The 22,103-nt window shown below is 40.2% G+C and overlaps 1 long non-coding RNA gene across 1 annotated transcript in view; it reads right to left on the bottom strand.

Moving 5' to 3' along the window:
• LOC110308872 overlaps positions 1-22,103 on the bottom strand; it is a 272,207-nt gene that overhangs the window by 181,411 nt on the left and 68,693 nt on the right. Inside the window, exon 2 of the long non-coding RNA XR_002379622.1 lies at positions 5,978-6,708. This is a non-coding gene — a long non-coding RNA (uncharacterized LOC110308872). The remainder of the gene's footprint in view (positions 1-5,977; positions 6,709-22,103) is intronic.

Genomic DNA, 22,103 nt, shown 5'->3' with positions numbered 1-22,103 from the left:
AGAGAAATACTCACTGGGGGACATCAAAAGATGACATAAAAATGATTCTGTCATCACAAGTAAGCCAGTCTTACCCATCTTTTAAAACCTGGAATTTGATTTAGACTTGGATTTAGATTGGCATTTACATTCATCTCCACTGAACTCTTTGTATCATAGTCCTTACCATGTTTTTTTTTTAATGGGACAGGTGGTCCATTGAGTTGCTTCCCCTCTTATAAAATAAATTCCCCATTTTACTCTATGACCTCACAGCCTACAGATATGCTCAACATTCTGTTTCTAAATGAACTTACTTGTGAATGTTAGATGCTGTAGTGCACAGGTGATAGTTATGACACCAGGTTAGCTATCTGATGTTCTGGTAATATCACCAAAATCTAAGGGTTAGAAGGAAGAGAGGAGCCTCTTGAAGGAACCTGAAGAGTTGAGGAAGACCAGTCTTGAGTGGGAGAGCACAACACAGTGACCTAAAACCCACTTAATCCTCATTCTATAGAAGCTGATTCAGGAGAGCTACACATTAGATGGGAAGCTTTGGTCTCAAAGACAAATTAAAATTCCAATAAAAAAGGGTGGTTCGCTAGTACCCCTCCCCCCCCTGAAAAGCTGTTCCTTGGTTTGACATTTGATTCAGTAAGATCTGTCTCCAGTTGACCTCATGCTGAGGCTTAAGCCAATGTTGACAATGTTGAGAGATAGTCAGGCTTGTATGGCCATTTCTAGGGACTGGGTTAGTTTGTGCAGGACCCATTACTATGAGAGTAGGGAGGGGTACCCCATGTGCCTGTCTTTGCACGTCCATGATTCCCCTTTTATTGTCTACCATGTTGTGATGTAGCCAAAAGGCCCTCACTAGGTACTAGGAGGAAGTGGTTTGTACTTTGCAGCCACCAGAAATGAAGCAAATCAAGCTCTTTCCTTTATAAACCATCCCGTTTCAAGCGCTTTGTTCTAATAGCATAAACTAGACCCACACATACACCTTACCATATAAGCCTTGGATCCTATATGAAAATGCAGCTTTTATAGCTTCACATTCTAATCTATAATAATAAAATGGTGCCGTCTAGAGAAAGGATGTGAGGTGGTTCTTACTGACAATGTGAAGAGCTGCTCTTTAAGATGGTGTCTTAGTCAGACAAATAGACCAATGGAATAGAATTGAAGACCCAGAAATGAACCCACACACCTATGGTCACTTGATCTTCGACAAGGGAGCTAAAAACATCCAGTGGAAGAAAGACAGCATTTTCAACAAATGGTGCTGGCACAACTGGTTGTTAACATGTAGAAGAATGCGAATCGATCCATTCCTATCTCCTTGTACTAAGGTCAAGTCAAAGTGGATCAAGGAACTTCACATAAAACCAGAGACACTGAAACTTATAGAGGAGAAAGTGGGGAAAAGCCTTGAAGATATGGGCACAGGGGGAAAATTCCTGAATAGAACAGTAATGGCTTGTGCTGTAAGATCGAGAATTGACAAGTGGGACCTCATGAAACTACAAAGCTTCTGCAAGGCTAAAGACACCATCAATAAGACAAAAAAACCACCAACAGATTGGGAAAGGATCTTCACCTATCCTAAATCAGATAAGGGACTAATATCCAATATATATAAAGAACTCAAGAAGGTGGACTCCAAAAAGTCAAATAACCCCATTAAAAAATGGGGCTCAGAACTGAACAAACTGCTTGTGGACGTTGTACATCGTGGTGCGCACTAGGCTCCGCACCACGATGTACAACGTCCACAAGCAGAGAATTGAAGACCCAGAAATGAACCCACACACCTATGGTCACTTGATCTTCGACAAGGGAGCTAAAAACACTGCTTGTGGACGTTGTACATCGTGGTGCGCACTAGGCTCCGCACCACGATGTACAACGTCCACAAGCAGATAGCGCCACTTCCCATGAGCTGAGCATATTCAGACCACCACAGATGGTCAATGCTCTGCTGCCAGAGATGTTCAACCAGAAACTAGATAAATGACTTTTGAGGAGCTTTTAAAAAGCAGTGTTCATTCTAGGGGGTAAAACAACAATTTTTTCATAGATTGCTTCTATGAAATTTAGTTTTCTAGATCCAAAGTCAAAATGAAGTCAGTTTATTCTATCCTCAACTACATAATGTATATTTTCCTTTTATAAGTTCGCTAAATATCTTAAATTACATTGACTTATTGTTTACAGTTAATTTTAGCACCATTTATATTTGTGTATGTGTGCAAACGAGAGAGAGAGAGAGAGAGAGAGAGAGAGAGAGAGAGAGAGAGAGAGAGAGAATGTTCCTAATCTCTGTGGGGCTGAATGTCAGCAGTGATTAATTTTTATTCATTCAACTGCTTGGTCAAATGGGTTATATTTGCAGCAGATTACGAGGGTTAACAAGGGACTTGAAACTTGAAGTGCCATTCATCTTGAAGTAGCGAGTGCCTGGTCTCCTATAAATGGAATGCCATGTTATTTTTAGATGAGGCTTTGCCAGGAGGATCCAGGACACAGTGAGGAACGCACAGTCTGATTAGCAACCTTATTTAAACGTGTGAATGGCTATGGTTTCTTAACGTTACTCACAATAAATCTGTGGCAAGCCTATTCCCTTAGTGGGGGTGCATTATTTAGATCATAAATTTAAAAGAGAGAGGAGAAAAAAAGCCTTTCCAAGAAGTCAACCTTGTTTACTCATAAAGGAACGTAGACATTTGAAGCAAGAGGTCAATTAAAATATAGTTGCTGTTAAGTAGGGCAGCAAGGTGTATTGCTAATCTGAGAGCTCCAGAAGAGGGTTTTTTTTTTTTTTTTTTTTGTGAATGTCTAGCCCATTTGCAACATTTACTAATACAGACATTCTCTCTAGTAAGTCAGAGCCCTGTGAGCAGCCATTCTTACACACTACTCTCCATGAACTCAGGAGAGAAGGCTCTATGAATGCCAAGTAGAAACAGAGTAAGTGACTGCTACTTTATTAGGCCACCACAGTAGAGAAAACCATGTCCTGACAAATGATCCTCTCGGCAGGTGCTGAGAGGGCTTGTGCGCATGTGGAGAGAGCTATAAGCAGGGTGTCTTTTGTCACTTATAATTCTCTGTTACTGTGGAAGAAAGTTCTTGAAGGTTCATACTCTGCTCTGTGAAAACTGCACTTGGACTGAATAAGTGTTCCATTGGATTTTCATACCTGCAGCCCTCTCTTGAAACTTTCCTGCTGAGGGACCATACAATATAAGCCATTGTTTTAGCAATAGGCTTTTTAAAAGCAGATATTTTCTTGAGTCAGACTCCATTATTCCTTAGCCTCACAGTTTTGAAACTGAAACTTGGCCCTCACTCTTATTCTTAAGTGAACAAACTCTCTAATGCTAGGGCTTTAATGCAGTTCTTAAATTTAGATGGAGAACCAATTCATATAAATGGCTACCCAGGCCGTGTACAGTTTTTCCTTTATGCTTTCCTCCCCAGAGCAGAGGCTCCTAAGGACCTGCAGAGAGAGGATAAACTAAAGTTGTTAAGTATACACAAAAGTTTTTGGGGATTTTTTTAATCCAAATGTCAAGTAAACATACTTCAGAAAAGATTGTCATGGACCTAGATCCACTGGTAATATCAGTGGATTCGGAAACAGAACTAGAATATATCTGTGGCTTCCAAATTTCTACATACTGCAAAGTTCTAAGGATAACTTCCTATAACCAAATGCTAGGAAACTCTACCATGGTGCCCGTCATCCCCCAGACTCCTCTTCCTACATGGAGAGGAGAAGACACACAGGAGATTGAATAATACTTGGTCTGAGCTGGACTATTCTAACAGGCCCCCGAATAGCTCCCTGATCCTATGTGACATCTTCTCACATGACAAATATCTTACACTCCTGGGGCTGTAACCCAGGCAGTGTTACTTGCTGTAGTGTCTAGGACCTTCCAAGTACTTAAAAGCCAGACTTTCTTTTGTGGCTCCTTCATGCTTTCATGGCAAAGGACATTGCTACAAGTTTGTAAAGGCACGGCAGTCAGGCTTCAGTTCTGTCTCAACTGAAAACAGGCCCCAGTTAAGTGACAGGCAAAACATTTGATTCCCCAGGAGAAATTATGGGGTCTCATTTTTCACATAGGATTTTTCAAAAGCCCCACTTGGGAATTAGAAAACAAGAGAGTACAGGCTAAATTCTTTGAGGTTTTCATCTACCTAACCAACACTAAAATAACATTTGCCAAGCTGGCGATGACAAGGAGGGAAAGGATAGAGCTTGTTTAATTAAGGCCTTAGATGACTGTTGAAAAATGGAATCAAATCTCATTTCCCAAATAATACTACACATTTCCCAAATAATGTTGCATAGCTTTAAAAAACAAAATAAAACAAAAAAACAAGCAAAAACAGGAAAAAAATCCCTTCTATTCTTTTAGCCTTGAAATTTTAGTTCTCTGTCTTGCTTCCCCACCAGAAAAGGAAGGGGTAGCCTATGAACCCCAGAGAACTCTGGCAGAGGATAAAATGACCACTTGGCCATCAAAGCCTTTGGTTGAAAAAGGTACAAGGACAAGGCAGCGTGACACAATGTGTAACCCATCTGAATGGATGGCTTTGCCTCTGCTCTGGGTCACAGTGGAGGCCTTTGTGACACAAACAGCAACTGCTGTGGTGTAATTATGTGTAGTTATATAAAAAGAGCTAATGCCAGCCCAGCAAACTGCATAGGAGGATTGGTTGTGTTCCTTGTTAAATGTTTTGTCAAGCTGACCATGCCCTTTATTTATCTCTACCACAACATGCTTATTCTGCCCCATCTACTGTATTCACCCTGCAAATTTATGAGGCTCTATTAATCTTCTGCCCTGCTGACTATCTCTGTTGCAAAGTGTCAGCAGACTTTTGTACCTTGCTAATGTACAAAGGGCTTCCTATGAGTAATATCAGCATTTTGCCTTTTAATTGCACATATAATTTTTAGGTCTTACAGCTAATAAGGGAATTGAGACCACAGTTCATCACTGTCTCGAATGGTACTCCAGGGGTGTGGGGACTGTGGAAGCTGAGAGAAGAATATAGCTGTTCTGGTTCCAACCAATAGTTTCTCTCATTATAATGGAACCATCCCCAATATAGTGTTAAGATCATGTCACTTTTCCCATTAAACACTCCACTTTTCTAGGGCTTTACAACTCCATATTAAAAATGCACTCTTTTTTGGAAACTTTTTGCTCTGGATCATAGCTCATGAATATTATTATCACCCTCCATATCACGTCCAAAAGAAATTAGCTGTGTTATTTTTAAAATCAAGGAAACAAATATTATCTGTTGGGCAAACTCCTGAGCTTCTGAGGAGCTCAAACAGCTGTGTTTTGCTGGTCCTTCCACTGATCCTTTTCTATTGAATTTTTTTTTTCCGAATGTAGACTGAGTTTTACGTAATTTCAAGAAAAATTTTAAAATAAATGGGGGGATTAGTGTTTGCAATGTGGACATTTTGCTTTTGCATTAATAGCCTTTCACAAACATTTTTTTTACTATGCCTGAAAAATGTGCATTATTGATGAGTGTACTTCTTATGTGCAAAAGCCATTAGGAAAGAAATGGAAGACTGTGGGAGGAGTCGGATGCACAGAGAGCCTGGTGGACAGTGTTTTCAGTGAGTGACTAAGAGGTACCAAGAATTTCCTTTCCGATGTGCCAATTTAATTTGGTTTTCATTTACCTCCAGGAATTACCACACACCTCTTTTTTGACGCCCGGGGAAGACAAAACAATGAAAAAAACAAAACAAAAAAAAATGTTGAGCTTATCAGAAGATTAATTTAATTAGGATAGGGAATCACTGAGATTAGAAAATTTTTAGCAAAGCAAAATGCCTGTGTTCTGTTTATGATTCTGAGCATCCTCCCAAATGTAACTTGGGAATCTGAGATGTAGGTTAATGTTAGTGGCATTGATTACATGGAGGCAGAGAGAAAAGAACTAGGCTTACCGAATCTCAACCCGACTAGTATGGTGAGACAAAACTCCTTTCCTTCTTCTGGCCTCTAACTGTATTCCATATGTGAGCACTGACCTGTAAGGTTCTCCCCACTTCTGTGCAAGGTAGGGAGTTCTTCTCTCAAGTAGCACAACTTGCAGGATCTTCAAAGTGGACTTTACTTACTCTCGGGAGCTCAGGAACTTGGCATCATTCTTTGAGTTCCTGAGAGATATCTTAAGAGCAGAATGCAGTGTCCTGGATGTTGGCATGCGAGGGCCAAATGGAAGCAGAAGAAGATAGGTTCTGTGATGTCTGGAGAGGCATCCAAAGCTCTTGCTGAGGACGGAACCCAGGGAAGCCTTGCCTAAGGACTGCTTCAGTCAGCCTCTTACTTAGCTCTTGTATGTATTACAGATGAGAAAGTTGCAGTTGATAGAACTGTTTGTCTTTTCTGAGGATTAGTATAAAATATAGTCTCTTGAATCATCTTTTCATATACCATGAAGTAAAAAGTCTGAAATAGCAGGTTGATAGAGAGCTTGGTACACATCCTTAAATCCATGCTTTACGTCACAATGTCAATGTGGTCACTCTCCATTTACACTTTTGCTTTCTTATTTACTGAATCATCAATTTAAAACTGATAACAAGTGTCCCTGTAGCTCAGGATGGCCTTGATCTCCTCGTGTAACTGAAGATGACCTTGAACTTCTGACTCTTCTGCTTCCACCTCCAGAGGGCTGAAACGACAGGGGGCTCCACTGTGTAATAATTATTTAGGGCATGGGCTTCAAGAATGTCTGACAAGCACCCCATCAAGAGAGCTTTATCATCAGCCCCTTTAAGTGATTTATATACACAAGGATACTATTGCTTCTGGACTCCCACATGCACAGTGGGCTCCAGAGGCTGGTGAGTGACAGCATTACCTTCCCTATAGAAGGGCAAAACCATCTTGTTGAGCTCAGGTCTCCATAGGGTTTCCTAAATTCTTTTGCTATCCCCATCATAGGCTGCTTGTGTTAAAATTGTTGTTTGGCCTTAGCCATAATCTCCGATATTTTTACTTAAATTTTTTGATAGCCTTACCCTTGCAACCATGTCACTCAAAGGCCCTTACCACTCATTCAAACAGATATTTGCCTGCATAATTGACTTAGGTGAAAATCAGTTTAATGAAATGTCCTTAGAAATAAAGAATATTCAAATATTCAAAGTATTTCTTTACATATTAAAACCTGCACTGATGAAAGAATATCTTTTTCCCCTTAGTTTCATCCTCAGTAATTCTGTGTAATGATATCAATAAGAATTCATATGCCATCACATAAACTATCAATACCAAGAATAAGATTATGCATTTTCAGACATCATAGCTACTGGAATCTTTGAGTTATATTGAGACAAACCTTCTGGGACTCTGTCAGTCTGAGTGATCTATACAAGGGTTATAGATTCAGAATAAAAGAGTGGACACCTTCCTGGGAAAGCTCTTTTCTGGAAGGAGAAATAAGCTTTCATTGACTTTTTTTTCCCTCCATAATATTTGGTAAAAACCCAATAACATTTAGAGTAGAAACTGCTTTGATTTCTTTCCTCTGTCGATGGGGTCAGTGTCCATCTTGAAATATTTTTCACAAAAGGCCCTAATGTAGACTTCTAATGGGTGTTTGGCTTTAATAAATCAAATGATGATGACTCTTTCATAAGTGCTATTCTCAGTCACCACTGTTGCTTAGATCACCTAGCTCTTGTATCTCAGAGATATGAGAATACAGGGTTTAAACATGTAGTCCTGTGTCCGGGCTCCATTCTACCTGCTACCCTGGCTCCATTTACTACCTGTTATCTGTAGGCCTGTATTGAGGTGCCCAACCTCTGTCTATGTCAGCTCCTTCATGTACTCGATGAAGACTAAATTGAATTGCCTTAAGTGTTTGTTATGAGGGGAAAATTAAATTCTATAAGGAAAATGCAAAAATCATCTGAGGCATCTAGTGAATAACTTGATTTTAAACTATGCCACAATTATATTTTTCAGGTTTACTGACAATTCTATAAATGCCTTTTAAGTCTGACTATAGAAATCATTTCATTTTTTAAATTTTAGAAATCATTTTAATAATAATAAGCTACATAAAAAATAAAAACTATATGTTATGTGGCTCAAATGTGAACTGCCCCCCATGGGGTTATACATGTCAACACTTTGTCCCCTGTTGATGCTGTTTTGAAACATTTGAGAACATTTAAGAGGCAGAGCCTCAGTGGGAGATGTGGGACACTGGGGACAGTCTGTCTGCTCTCTGGCTCCTGTCCTACCAAACGTGAAGAAGTAAGAATGTTAAGCTGCATACTTCTGCCACCACATAGTGTTGCCAAACTTCCATTGCCATGGTGGACTATATCCCCGAAAACTGTAAGCCCCAGCAAAACCTTCTTTAAATTGCTTTTTATCTAGTAGTTTGTGTTAGCAATGAGAAAAATAACTGACACACATGTTTTTCAAGTTTACTTCTACATGGAATAATGAAATTACTCATCTTAGTCATATAATACATCTGTAGCAAAAAAAAAAAAAAAAACCAAGACATTTTAAAGTTGTGGATAAGAGGTGCATATGTTTTGAAATGGATGAGAAGAAAAATAGCTATGGATAACAGAGACTAAAATGGACTTTAATGGCATCTACCTTTACATATTATGTCCTTATGAAGTCACTTCCTTAGTCTATGGTCTGCTGAGGTCATTAACTGGTTAGTCTTTGGTCTTGCTTTATATGGAATACCTTTTCCTTTCACACACCCCAGGATGCCTGCATAGTAGGAGATAAAGCATTATCTGAAATCACACAAATGATCTGGTAAGTGGATCTTCTACTTGATCAAAACTTCAGACAGGACATTAGCTCCAGCTACTGGCTCCAGAATGAGGGGTACTAAGCAAGTTACACTATGAGATAAAAACATTGATTTAAAGAAAACAATTTAATTGGGGCTGGCTTGCATTTCAGAGGTGTAGTCATGGCGTGAGGGCAGACATAGTGCTAAAGTGGTAGCTGACAGTTCTACATCTGGGTCGGCAGACAGAAGGAAGAAGAGAGAGTGAGGTTCTAGGCCTGGCTTGAGCTTCTGAAACCCCAAAGCCTACCTCGACTGACACATTTCCCCCAGTAAGACCACACCTCCTCCGCAAGGCTACATATCTTAATACTTTCAAGTAAGGTCACTCCCTATGAGCTTGTGGGAGACCATTCTTATTCAAAACACCACAAAGTCCAATTTATGTTGAACTCTATACACATATGGAAGGTTCTATAGGAGTAGATTTTCATATAAGCTTTTTTTTTTTTAATGATCAAGATATCTCAAAATACCATTGCATAAAAAAAAACAGCTTAGTTTCTAATTTTACTTTAAGATCTGTTAGGGTTTGATAAGTCAGAGATTCTAAGACAAGTTTCCTGCTATTCTTTCCTATTTTTCCCTTTATCATTCCTTTTAGAACTTAAGGGAGGATTTTGCTATATTAGTTCAGGCTTTAGTCAAATACTATATGGCTTAAAACAGAGCTCTAACCACCTTCCTGGGTGCTGGAACCCATATCCCTTCCCCATAGCTCCTTTTCATAATTTCTCTGCTCCTTTTCATAATTTCAAATGATTATAAAAGCAAAATTATATAGACTATACTTGGAAAGAAAAGTAAATGCTAACTATCAGGTATTTTACAAAATAGCTTAATGAACCTAAGAAAGACCATGGCACAACTCAGAAGACAGCCAGAGTCTCAGGCTAGAATGCAGTTGTTCAGTGCTCCAGATGGTTGACTCTTAAACGAGCCATCCTCTCTAGTCAGTGCCAACTGTTGTGTGTATTTTTCTGCACAGGGGTAAAATAATAATTACCAACCATCTCTCATTATATAAAGTTATCCAGATAGACAGTACTTAAAACAAGGCAATGAAGCCTCACTTATACTACTCCACATACATTTTTAATTTTGTTTTCAGTGTGTATTTTACTCAATGTATTTTTTTTAAAGTCCAGGATTTGCATAAAGTTTGCGTGTTGAAGTCCACAGTCAGTGGTACACTTCTATCATCCATTCCAGTAATTCTTTCAGACTTTGAGGATGAGAGTAGTCAGTCGTTTTATTTATATCTGTAGAAGCAGCAAACACATTCAGGATTTAGTCAAAACGTGGTCTGTGGACTGGTGTTCATGTATGAGACGTGCCTGTTCATCTTGTGATGTGCTGGGTATTACATAAACACGGGGAAATCGTTTAGAATCTATTCCAATGAGCAAAGGGCTATGTTGAATATCCTTTTTTTTCTTTTGAATATCTCTGAAACGTCGAATCTTGTCTTTCCCGTGCCTTTGCGTTCGTTTCACTTTCTCTGGTAATCATATTTATTGTATTTTATAAATGTATAAATCCATAAGCATTAGAACTTTTTTTTTAAAAGAAATTGGTTTTCCATCATAGAGAATTTGAGAATGTTTTAGAGGATCAATAAAAAGCTTCCAATATCCTAGGGTTAAATCAATGTTTTCATGGCAAGGTCTATATCTACCAATTACTACAAATACTTTACTCTGCCATAGCAAGGAGTCAAGTTCACAGATGAAGGAAACATAAATAGATTGTCTGAGGCAAGGATCTTCTATGGGTATTTAAGACAGCTATATAAGAGTTGGGGACCCTTCATTTCTCCACTTTCATACAACAGAAAAAAAATGCTTAGATGGAAGAGACTACAGCAGCAAGTGGGTGGAACTGCTCAATCCTAGGAATATGGTGATTGAAAACCCCTTGAAACCACCCTTGGATCCCATCTATATAGTGGACACTGAAATCAGTCAACAAAGTTGTTCTTAACAGACCCCATACAGCTCCAGGAACTATGTCTGTAGTATTCCAGGAAGCCTTTATTCATCCATTAACAAGGGTACATGGGCTAAGTTCTCTTATTTATCTGTAGTATAGTGATGACACGGGTGTCACAGGAATTCAACTTTAATATTATAACAGCTATCGAGTTTTTCCTACTCGTCATCCCTCGTCATCTATGAGTGTTAGCTATAACAGGAAGTTGGGCAAGTTTACATATGTGCCTGTTAACTTTCAAAGTAGACTTTTAAAAATACTAACATCTGGAAGACTGCCAGACCTGAAATGACCCCAGTCTGTGCCCATGTGGCCATAGCGGGCAGATCACACTCCTGCGTGGTCTCACATGGCACAGCCGGTCAGAGCAAGCCTGAGAAAACCCCTGCCCATTGCCACATTGCACAGATGGGGTAGAACATACCTGAGATGACCCCAGATACCCAGAGGCCCTAGGAGCCACTAAAATGAGCAAGTAAGTGGTGGAGAGATGGAAGAGAAGAGAAGCAAAGAGATGTGGGCACAGTGAAGAGAGGTAAAACTGGAGCCTCGAGGTTAGTGCAGAGCATCCTGATGTGACTAGCCAGCAAGGCCACCTAAAACCATGATGAGATCCTGGCCTGTGCTCTCACCGAGTGCCATGTCTGGGTCTGTGGCCCTGCAGCAGCAAGGTCTGTTAATACCAAAAGCCAGGCATCTCTGGACTGGGCTGCTGCCTGGGGCCATGCTGCTATCTGAGGGCTGCAATAACTGGCCCTACCCCGTACCAGCTGAAGCCCTGGGAACAGAAGGTCCTTTGCAGCACAGTATAGCTGGCCCTGGTGGTGGACCACATGTGACCCAGACTAAGGATGTGAGCTTGAGAGATCTGGCCCTGCCACCTGTATACCAAGCAGTGTGGGTGAGAGAGATTTCCTCCCTCCCCGACCCCAAGGAAGCTGCATGCAGCAGGCAGGAGATCTGTCCCTGGAGTCCTAGAGCAGGAGACTTCACCCTGGTGGCAGGAGTGTGGGTGAGCCAGTCCTGAGGGCATAAGCAAGTGTGGGAGAGCTGTGCCTGCCACTTGTCTACCAAGTAGTGTCCCAGGCAAAGGAGGGATACCATGCCTGCTTCACCCCTTCCCCCATATGGCATGTGGGAGAGCTTTTTCAGCCCTTCCATGGCTGCAGCACTCCGGAGAGCAGGGCCGTGCACCTCCTTTGGGCAGCACAGTAGAGCTGTCCCTGAAGGCATGGGCATGAATGAGCCAGGCTCATCCTGGAGGGCGGGAGAGCAGGAGAGCTGGAAACTAGAAAACAACTGGAGAAAGCAGAGGAGAAAAGTCTCTACTCAGTCGGACCAGTCGGGCAAGCTCCTCATGATGGTGTGGATGCAGGAGAGCTGTGGACAGACAAGCTCAGACACCTCTCAGGCCCAGATCCAGGGCTTTGAATCAACCCACCTTACCCCATCAGTGAACTGCTGGAGTGAATAAAAGGGTCAGTGCTACAGATCTGAAACTACAGGATCTCCATGACACAGGGCAACAGCAGGATATCCGAGAGGAGTCCCAGAAAGATTCCAGTATCGATAGAGTAGCAGAAGTCAGACACCTCAAGCTAGACTCATTGCAATGGACATTTGCAAGCAAAGAAGTGTGGATTTTGTTCCCTATTCTAAGGAGGGACGAAGTATCCAAACTTTGGTCTTCCCACTTTTTGAGTTTCATGTGTTTTGCAAATCGTATCTTGGGTATTCTAAGTTTCTGGGCTAATGTCCACTTATCAGTGAGTGCATATCATGTGACAAAGTTTGGAGTTGAGACAGAAGGAAGGACCATGCAGAGACTGCCTCATCTGGGGATCCATACCATAATCAACCACCAAATGTAGACACTATTGCATATGCCAGCAAGATTTTGCTGACAGGGCCCTGATATAGCTGACTCTTGTGAGGCTATGCAAGTGCTCCCACAGGGCCCCCAATGGAGGACCTAGAGAAAGTTACAAGGAGCTGAAGGGGTCTGCAATCCTATAGGAGGAACAGCAATATGAACTAACCAGTACCTCGTGAGCTCGTGTCTATAGCTGCATATGTAGCAGAAGATGGCCTAATTGGCCATCATTGGGAGGAGAGGCCCTTAGTCTTGCAAAGACTATATGCCCCAATACAGGAGAATGCCAGGGCCTGGAAGCGGGAGTGGGTGGGTTGGGGAGCAGGCTTGGGGGAGGTTACAAGGAACTTTTGGGATAGCATTTGAATTGTAAATGAAGAAAATATCTAATAAAAACATTTCTTAAAAAAAAAAGAAGTGTGGATTTATACAAAAGGGTGCGATTTCTGGATCATACAACTTTTCATTTTTTAGGAACCACTTCACTGTTTTCCATAATATGCACAGTAACTTACATACCCTCAAACAGTATAGGTTTCTTTCCTCACACCTTTGCCAACCATGGTTACTTTTGTGGGTTTTTTTATAGACTTTCTAACTAGAGTGGGATGGTGTCTCACTGATTTTTATTTGCTCTGACTTCCTGATTAGTATCTGAACATTTTATAAAAATTATTTAAATAAGATAAACCATTTCCTAGTTTGCTTTTGAAGAACATTATTATTATTATTATTATTATTATTATTATTATTATTATTTTGCTTGGGTCCTTGCTTTGCCATTGAACTGAGTTCCTTATGTATTTTGGATACAAACTCCTCCTAAGATTAATGAACTACCAACATTTTCCTCAACCCTAGCAATTCGGTCTTCATGCTGTTGATTTAGGCTTTGGCCACGAAAACCATTTTTTCTTATGTAACCAAACTGTCTATTTTCTCTTCTTCTGCCTGTGCCTCTGGTATTAAGCAAAAATTTATTGTTCAGAGGTGTGTCATGGAGACTTTTTCTCTCCCACCCTCTTTCAGTTGTTTTCTAATTATAAGCCTCCTATTTAATAATTCAATCCTTTTTGAGTTGTGTTATTCATACATACTAGAAGGCAGGTCTCTAACTACATCCTTCTGCATGTAGGTACACAGTTTCCCCAAAGTTATACATTGAAGAAATTGTTTCCTCCCCATGTTGTGTTCTTGGCACCTTTGTCAAAAACCAGGCAACTGAAAGCATGCACCATTTCTTGATTGCCTCTGCTTCCCAATTGGTCTATGTATTGATGATTATGCCATACCATAGTTTTAGTATACTAGCTTCATGGTAGACTTTGAAATCAGCTACATCTCTCTTAAGATAAAGTGAAAATGATTTCAACATATCTGTGGATACAATTTTATTATCATAGTAACTAGAAATTCTGCTTTATAAAGAAAAAGATTAACAAATGGCCCTGGTCTCATTTGATATGTAATATCTCTTGGCTACATATTCATATCAACTCAGGCAATGTTCTTTACAGCCCAAAATGTTAAATTGCAGATATCTCTGGTATTAAAGTCTATGTTGCTCCAGAAAGGCATCACATACCAGCTGAAATGCTTTGAACTCATGTCTCTTGAAATCAGATCTTGAGTTTGTCTAGAAGTTAAACATTTCATCAATTGAAAAATCTGAAACTGATGAATTACAAGGAGAAAGCACCTTGACTATAAAATTCCAGAGCCAACCAGGAATGGAAATTCTACCCTCTCAGAGGTTTTCAGGCTTTGAGTCATAGTCAGTTCTCTTTTCTCAACCAGAAGAAGGATCTATCCAGTCTCTATACAAGACATTATACCCCTATGACTAATGTCACTCGTATTTTAAAATGGGATAATTTCAATAGGAATCTGAGAGGTGTATTTCCTTATGGGGAGCGGACAAGGTCAGTCCCTTGATCTACAGTCACTTGCCTAAGAATATACAGGTAGAAAAGGAGAATGCAGATATAGAAATCAAGCCTGTTCATCCCTCTTGCAGATTTCCCCTAGGCACACTATTCCACAACAACAACAATAGTAGATAAATACTCAAATGGGCTTTAGAAAGCCAAATATAGAACCTGACAAGAAACAAAGTGGTCCATCCACTCCTCTGATATCTATTTCAATGGCTCCATTAGTAATAGAATTTCTCCTCTGGATGCATAATTGATAACAAAATACAAATAAAAATGGATCTTTAATCTAAGCATCTAAGTACAATTCATATTACAGTGCAGCAATCATTTCTCCAAAACTCGTGCGTGGGATTTCATTTTGCCGAGTTTCAAATTCCCTTAGAGCTCATCTTCAAAGCTCTCAGCTAACTTCAGTCTGGGCGGTGTTTGTGCCTGCATCTAGGGTTAACTCCCTGTTCTGTAACCAAGGGACTCTTTACTTTCTAAAAGTAATCCTATCAAGGTAAACATTTCACTCTTCAGGAAATAAATAATTTAAAACTCAAACTGCAAGAGTGATATCAAGAGGACAGACTCATACTGAGGGAGAGAGTGAAGCACAGTGACAAGAAGCTGTGTAATAGGCAGGATGCTGGAAGCTACAGAGGTCATTTTACAGGGAATGGGTTGTATCCTGAAAACTGGAAGCAGTACAGGTAGAACTTCTCGACCAAAACCCTGTACAGATGTCAATGATGCTTTCATGCGTCAGCAAAGCAAATGCAAATCAGCTTAAATTCAACAAATGTGAAGTCACATAAAATGGAAGGACAATATCCTTGCCTCCAAAGATTTAAATATTAAATCATTTATTAAAATCATTTGAAATTTAATGGTTTCAGTTCCATACCTAGCCAAAAATCAGTGTAGATCTTTATATGTGAATTGATGCAGTCCAAATCAACAAACACTCCAGAATGCTCTCAGCCTGAGGCAAGTGAAGCTACAAGAACACATGACAATATAACCTCTGATTATAAGCCAGCCTCTCATAAGAACAGCAATGGATACAGAATGGGTGGTATGTGGGCAGCATTCTGCTAAGCGAAGGGGCACCTGTAGATCCTAAAAGTTGTATCTCAGCATTAAAATACAGCCACATATCTGAATATCTGAAATTGAGATCTGAGTTCATCAGACCCCAATGGTCTAGAGCCTGGAAAAACTAAGAAAAGGATGGACAATAAATCTTATGATTTTTGTCACCATCAGGGACAGCCCCAAGCATTCTTTGGACAATAGCACTGTTTGTCACCTCATCTTCAATGTGAAGCATCAACCATGGGTCAAACAGGAAGGAAAGCCTAGCAAGACTGACTTGAAGTTAGGAAAAGAAAATAAATGATCTGAATCCCGTGGTATCAAATGATGGTTTTATAATTAAAATAACTGATTGCTGTTTCTCTTGTGTTACTGCTTACCTACAGTGAGTTTACTGACTCTACGGACCACAGGGCTCAGTTATCAACAGATTTTCAAGATCCTTGAATGCAAGGACAATGTGTTATTCTATGATAAACCATGCTCTAAGTAGAAACACAGAGCTGAGCTTACTAGGCATTACCTTTGACATTCGTTTATCAAACACAGGAGGTTGGGGAATATCAAAATGAGTCATGAGTGGGAAAGAACAATGAAGCTAATTGAATGGCTTTCTTTTTATGCTGTGTTCCTAGACATCATCTGTGTCTCTAATTGATCTATTCAACTATCAGAGAACATCCAATATTGGAAGGAGAAAATAGGGAGCAAGAAGAGAAAAGTCACTATGCAATCTTTTAAATCTGTAGGGGAACAGAACTTGAATTACAAACATTTAAATGTTTCTACTGAGTGGGATTATGCATGATGTTTTCTGTATGTTTAAATATTTTTCTATAGTTTCTAGTTTCAGAAGTTTATAATATTTAGCTTTATGGCAAATCTGTGAGTTGCAGAATTAACAATGTAACTCTTTCTTTTAGCTACTGAAGAAATGAAAGTCAAATGAAAAGAAATTCTGGCCATTGAATATATTATTGTTTGAGCTGTAGTGAGCGGCTATGGAGTTATCTGAATGAAATTTTAATGTATTGAACATATGTCAAGTCTCTTTACAAAAGAAGCAAGTGTTAGTACTGGGTGTTTATGTTCGTATTACAGGGACTATAATACTAATAAAACAAGTTATCAATAATTTTATCTTTTTCACAAGATGTTTATTAACCTTTTCCCTTTTAAAGAGGAAGTTTTACAAGTGAACATTCCCATCTAAAATACCACGTGAAAGCCAGAATATAGAATGGAAAAGAATCCTCACCTGATATACACTCTACATAGAGTTAGTACCCAGAATATCTAAAGGACTCAAAGGATTAAACAAGAAAACAACTAACCTTGTTAAGAAACGGAACCTAAGACTAAGCAGAGTTCTCAAAAGATGAGACAGGGATAGCTAAGGACATTTAAAATATTGAATATTCTTAGTCATCAAAGGCATGCTGATTAAAGCTTTCTGAGACTTCTCATTCTGATCAGAGGGCAAAATCAAAAAAATGACAACAAATTCTTGTGTAGATTCTGGGGAAAAAAAAACATGTATGTCCATTTCTTTTTGTCTGGTAGGAGTGCAAACTCATGCAGGCACTGTGGAAATCAGTCATGTAAATTCCTCAAAAATGTAAAAGTATACCTACCATGTGACCCAGCTATACTACTCCCAGGTATAACCCAGAGGACTTCACATACTGCCTTATGACTCACATCAGCCATGCTTATTGCTGCTCTATTCAATAGTCAGGAAATGGAGACAGCCCGGAGGAGCATCACCTGATGCATTAATAATGAAAATGTGGTATATTTACAAAATAAAATATTATTCAGCTATTAAAAAGTTAAATTATGGGATTTTCAGGTAAATGGATGGAGCTGAAAATACTCATTTTGAATGAGGTAACTGAGACTAGAAAGACAAACGTATTTTCTCTCATCTACAGGTATTATCAATAAATCTTCAGTTATGTGTTGTGATGGTTTGTATATTCTTGGTCCAGGGAATGGCACTATTTGCAGATGTGGCTTCAATGGAGTAGGTGTGGCCTTGTTGGAGGAAGTATGTCACTGTGGGCAGGGGTTTTAAGACCCTCCTCCTAACCGTGTGGCAATCAGTTTTTTCCTAGCAACCTTCAGATGAAGATATAGAATGCTTAGATGCTGCCATGCTCCTGCCTTGATAATGCACTGAAACTCTGAACTTGTAAGCCAATCCCAGTTAAATGCTGTCCTTATAACAGCTCCCTTGGTCATGGTGTCTGTTCACAGCAGTAAAACCCTAAGACATGTATGTTTCATTTGGAATATCCATAAAGGACAGAAAATTACTAAAGAGTCATGGGGAGAGACATTCATGAAAGGGGAGACAGAAAGCACTGTTATAAGGGGTTAAAGAGAATAATAGGATATGGATGGCTAAAGTGGGGTTGGTAAGTGAAGAGGAGGATATAGGAGGAACAGGAGAGACAAATAACATCAAAGACCTTTTGAAGATGACATATAGTTTTTCAATATATACATATATGTCTGTCTGTCTATCTATTATCTATCTATCTATCTATCTATCTATCTACCTATCTATTTATCTATCTCTATATAATTAAAATGGACTTACCAAGTAATAAACTCTACTATACCATACTAACAAGAAAAAAACAAAAACAAAAACAACAAAAAAACCAACAACCCAGTGTAAGGTACATGTCATCCCTTTGGAGTTGTTGGCAAGAGTTCCCATAGGCCACCCCCAAATATTACAGGCCATTACCACTGGTGGTAAGAGCCTATTACTGAGGACAGGATTTAATGAGTCATAGAATATGGCAAAAGCAAGCTGGTATGGACATGGAAGCTTTATCTTTATTGGGTAACTTTCACTGTACTGGAACATGCTATGTGGACTACTGCACCATCATCATCATGCAGGCCACAATGATGATGATGGTGATGGTGATGATGATGATGACGATGATGATCCTGGCCTGGAAAGGCATGCTTACTGATACAACAAGGTGCAAAAACTGCATGGGGGTAACCAATCACTTTCTGATTATATCTAACCCTCACTTCACAGACTGAAAATCACACCTGGCATTATCTAGCCAGGGACATGTGTGTAGATAGGTCATAGGCTCTGGTTGATAACTTACTCTTATGCTATTAGATGGACATATTATTTTACTGAGTCCTAGAGGATTATTATTATACTCATGGATCAATGCATCTATGATCTCTCAACGGAGAAGCTCCTAAGTACTATGTGATTAACACTGTGATCCACAACTGGACAGGTACAGATGATAAGAGTCTGCAGAATACTCAGCCCTAAAGGTAGCATATATACTTCAACCCTTCCGTGTGTGGGGAGGGCATCATTCTGGAACATGTGGAAACAGTGTAGAGCCTAGAAAGGTGAATGACTATGTGGAAACATGTTTCTCTAGACACTGCAGGGAAGGGGAAGCCACACACATACTGTGAGCTCACCGTAGTTGTGACAACATGTACCAAACCCAGGCAAGCAGAATGCCAGCAAGGACAGAGCAGCTGGGCACACTATCCCACTGCAAACTGTGGCGACTATTGGCTTCTCTGAGAAGAAGAGTCAGAGCTCTCTAGGAGTACAGACCCTGGTAACTTGACCACTCTCCAGTAGATGATGATACAACCAAAACTACTTGGCCAACACAAAATTGGTGAATTAGGAAATAATGGGAAGAGCAAGTAAATACAACTGAAACATGTCATGTGAAATTCTCAAAGAACTAATAAAAATTGTAAAATCATATAAGAATGCAAAGTATATAACATTTGCAAGGAAACTCACAAAAACTCCAGGGTTTATGTGTTTAAATATAGAAATATTTGTTAAAATTTTCTACTACACATGTGTGTACATAATATGTAGCATCTAGATACATATAAATGCATAATATGATGTTGGAGATCAGTTCTAATGCTTTGATTCAATCAGGAATCTACATGTCCAAATGCTAACGGTCCTTGTCACCACTTGGATTTTGATTGATCAGTAAAGATGCGAGTGGCCAATGGCTGGTCAAAGGGAGGTGGGACTGGACCCTTAGAGTTGCTCTGGCTAGGACACAGGGGAGGGAGGGAGGAATGACCATGACTCAAGAGAGAGATACTGATGGGCATAGGAGCTTCTAGAGTTAAAGCCAACAAACCATGTAAAAATTCCAGTAAGTGGCCACTCGTCACTTGCCTGATTGGGCCTGAGGTAGCAGGGGAAGGTTCAGGAGTACCAAGCCTTTGAGGCAGCCAAGGCATTTTAAAATTAACTGGAGTGTGTGTGTGTGTGTAAGTGTGTGTATGTGTGTGTGTGTGTGTGTGTGTGTGTGTGTGTGTGTGTGGTGTCTATATGTATTTGTGTGTAGTAGCCAGAGATGAGTTTCTGGTGTTTTTATACATCAGGTTCTACCTCATTTTTCAAGGCAGTTTCTCTCACAGAACCTGAAGTTAACCATATTTGAGTAGGCTAACTGTCCAGTGGACTTCTGGGATTCTCTGCTGATTCCTCCTCCTCCTCCTCCTCCTCCTCCTCCTCTTCCTCCTCCTGCTAAGGTAGCAGATGCTTGCACAGCACCTGGTATTTTTACTTGAGGGCTGGGAGTTTGAATGTACCCACTGAGCCATCTCCCCAACCCCAAGGAATTATTTTTGTCAGGACATCCATGAGGACTAGATAACAGGCTGTGTTAAGTAACGTGAAGAACAATTTGTTGTAGATATGGCCCCCAAGAACTATTGAGTCTCGTTGAGAAACACAAGACACGAAAAGACATGCATTAAAAATGAGCAAAGGTGATAAGAAAAGTGCAGATCAGGTGCCGAGGAAACGGGAGAAGGGGATTACGTCACACCCAGAGCTGGGTAGCAAGCTGCAGACAAGTGTGGCAGGCAACACAGCTCTGAGCTCTTATCTTTGGTATTAAATTCTAACTATTGGTTTACATGGTCTCTCCCTGTCACTGAAAGCCCGAGCCAGGTCTTCACTCTTTTATACACCTTCAGCCCCTGTGACAGTGACTCGACAGACACTTGTTTGACTGACATGAACAGGAACACACCACAGTTAAACTGGAGTTCTAGAGAGGACAACTTGGAGTAGCAAGTGGTTAACGTCTCGGCTTGCCGGATGGCAGGAAGTGCAAGGAGGAGTAGGAAAAGTGCTGAAGTAGAGGACAGCTACAGAAAGCATGGACCTCTATCTTACGTGTCAGTGGAGAAAAGCTAGACCTTTTACCCTAGCGCAGGGCATGGTTGGAGCTGTGGAAGCAGCCCTAGGGCAGAAGGTAAGGAAGCCAACGTTGTCTGGCCAGAGTGGTTCTGCCCAAGCCCAACCAATGGGACAAGAAAACTAAAGGCTATAAAAGCTCTTGGAAGGAGGAAGGTAGAGAGTAACAGGGGCACCTTCTCAGCAATTCTGGACTATGTGCCCCCTGTTAGTAGAAATAGGCTCCATCAGTAAGAGGGAACCGAGGCATCTATTCTGACCATATTGATGCAGAACATCCCAGGTCGCACAGCCAGCAAATGACCCGCACAGTGTTCAGATGCAGATCTTCCATGTCCAGCCAAGAGCTAATCTGAGGACATTAGAGTCTCCTTATGCTAAAGTACATGGATGATTGTCTCCATCTGAAATCTTTTACTGAAATACATTTCACTTTGCATTAAAAAATACATGGCTATGGATTTCAACACACCCATCCCTTGTATGGTGAAACCTAATCTCCATGTGTGACTGTTCGGAGGTAGATCTTCCAGGAGATGCTTGCATTTAAATAAAGCCCTAATTCAAATCTAGTAGGTTTGCTGGTCACACTAGGAGAGGCAGAGGCGAAGATTGTTTTCTCTTCTTGAACATAAAAAGGAGAAGCCACTTGAAGCCACCACAGGAAGGTCACTGTCTAGAACAGGAAAGGTGTCCTATGGAAATCTCATATGCTCACACACTGGTCGGTCTCACATTCCAACCTCCAGAGCTTCAAGAAAACATATTTCTGTTCTTTATCCCAAGTCATCTGTGGTAGTTTGCTATGATATCCTGAGAGAAAACTCAAGTGTTTCACCATAAGAGAGTAAGCAGCTTTCTGATCTCAAGTGTGAATTCTGTCTACAGTCAAACCTATATTACTTCTGTCAAATAAACAGCATGCATATTTTAGGTCCATTTTGCTTTTGCTCGTAAAATTCATTCACTAAATGTTTATAACTCGTCACTGGCAAAAGCCTCTAAACTTCTTGGCAGAGGTGTGGGAGTATACAGCCTGAGTTCTATCACCATTGGCAGAGGTGTGGGAGTATACAGCCTGAGTTCTATCACCATTGGCAGAGGT

This window comes from Mus caroli, chromosome 14 (genome assembly GCF_900094665.2).
Source record: "Mus caroli chromosome 14, CAROLI_EIJ_v1.1, whole genome shotgun sequence".
NCBI lineage: Eukaryota > Metazoa > Chordata > Mammalia > Rodentia > Muridae > Mus > Mus caroli.
This window is presented reverse-complemented; position numbering and strand designations above follow the sequence as displayed.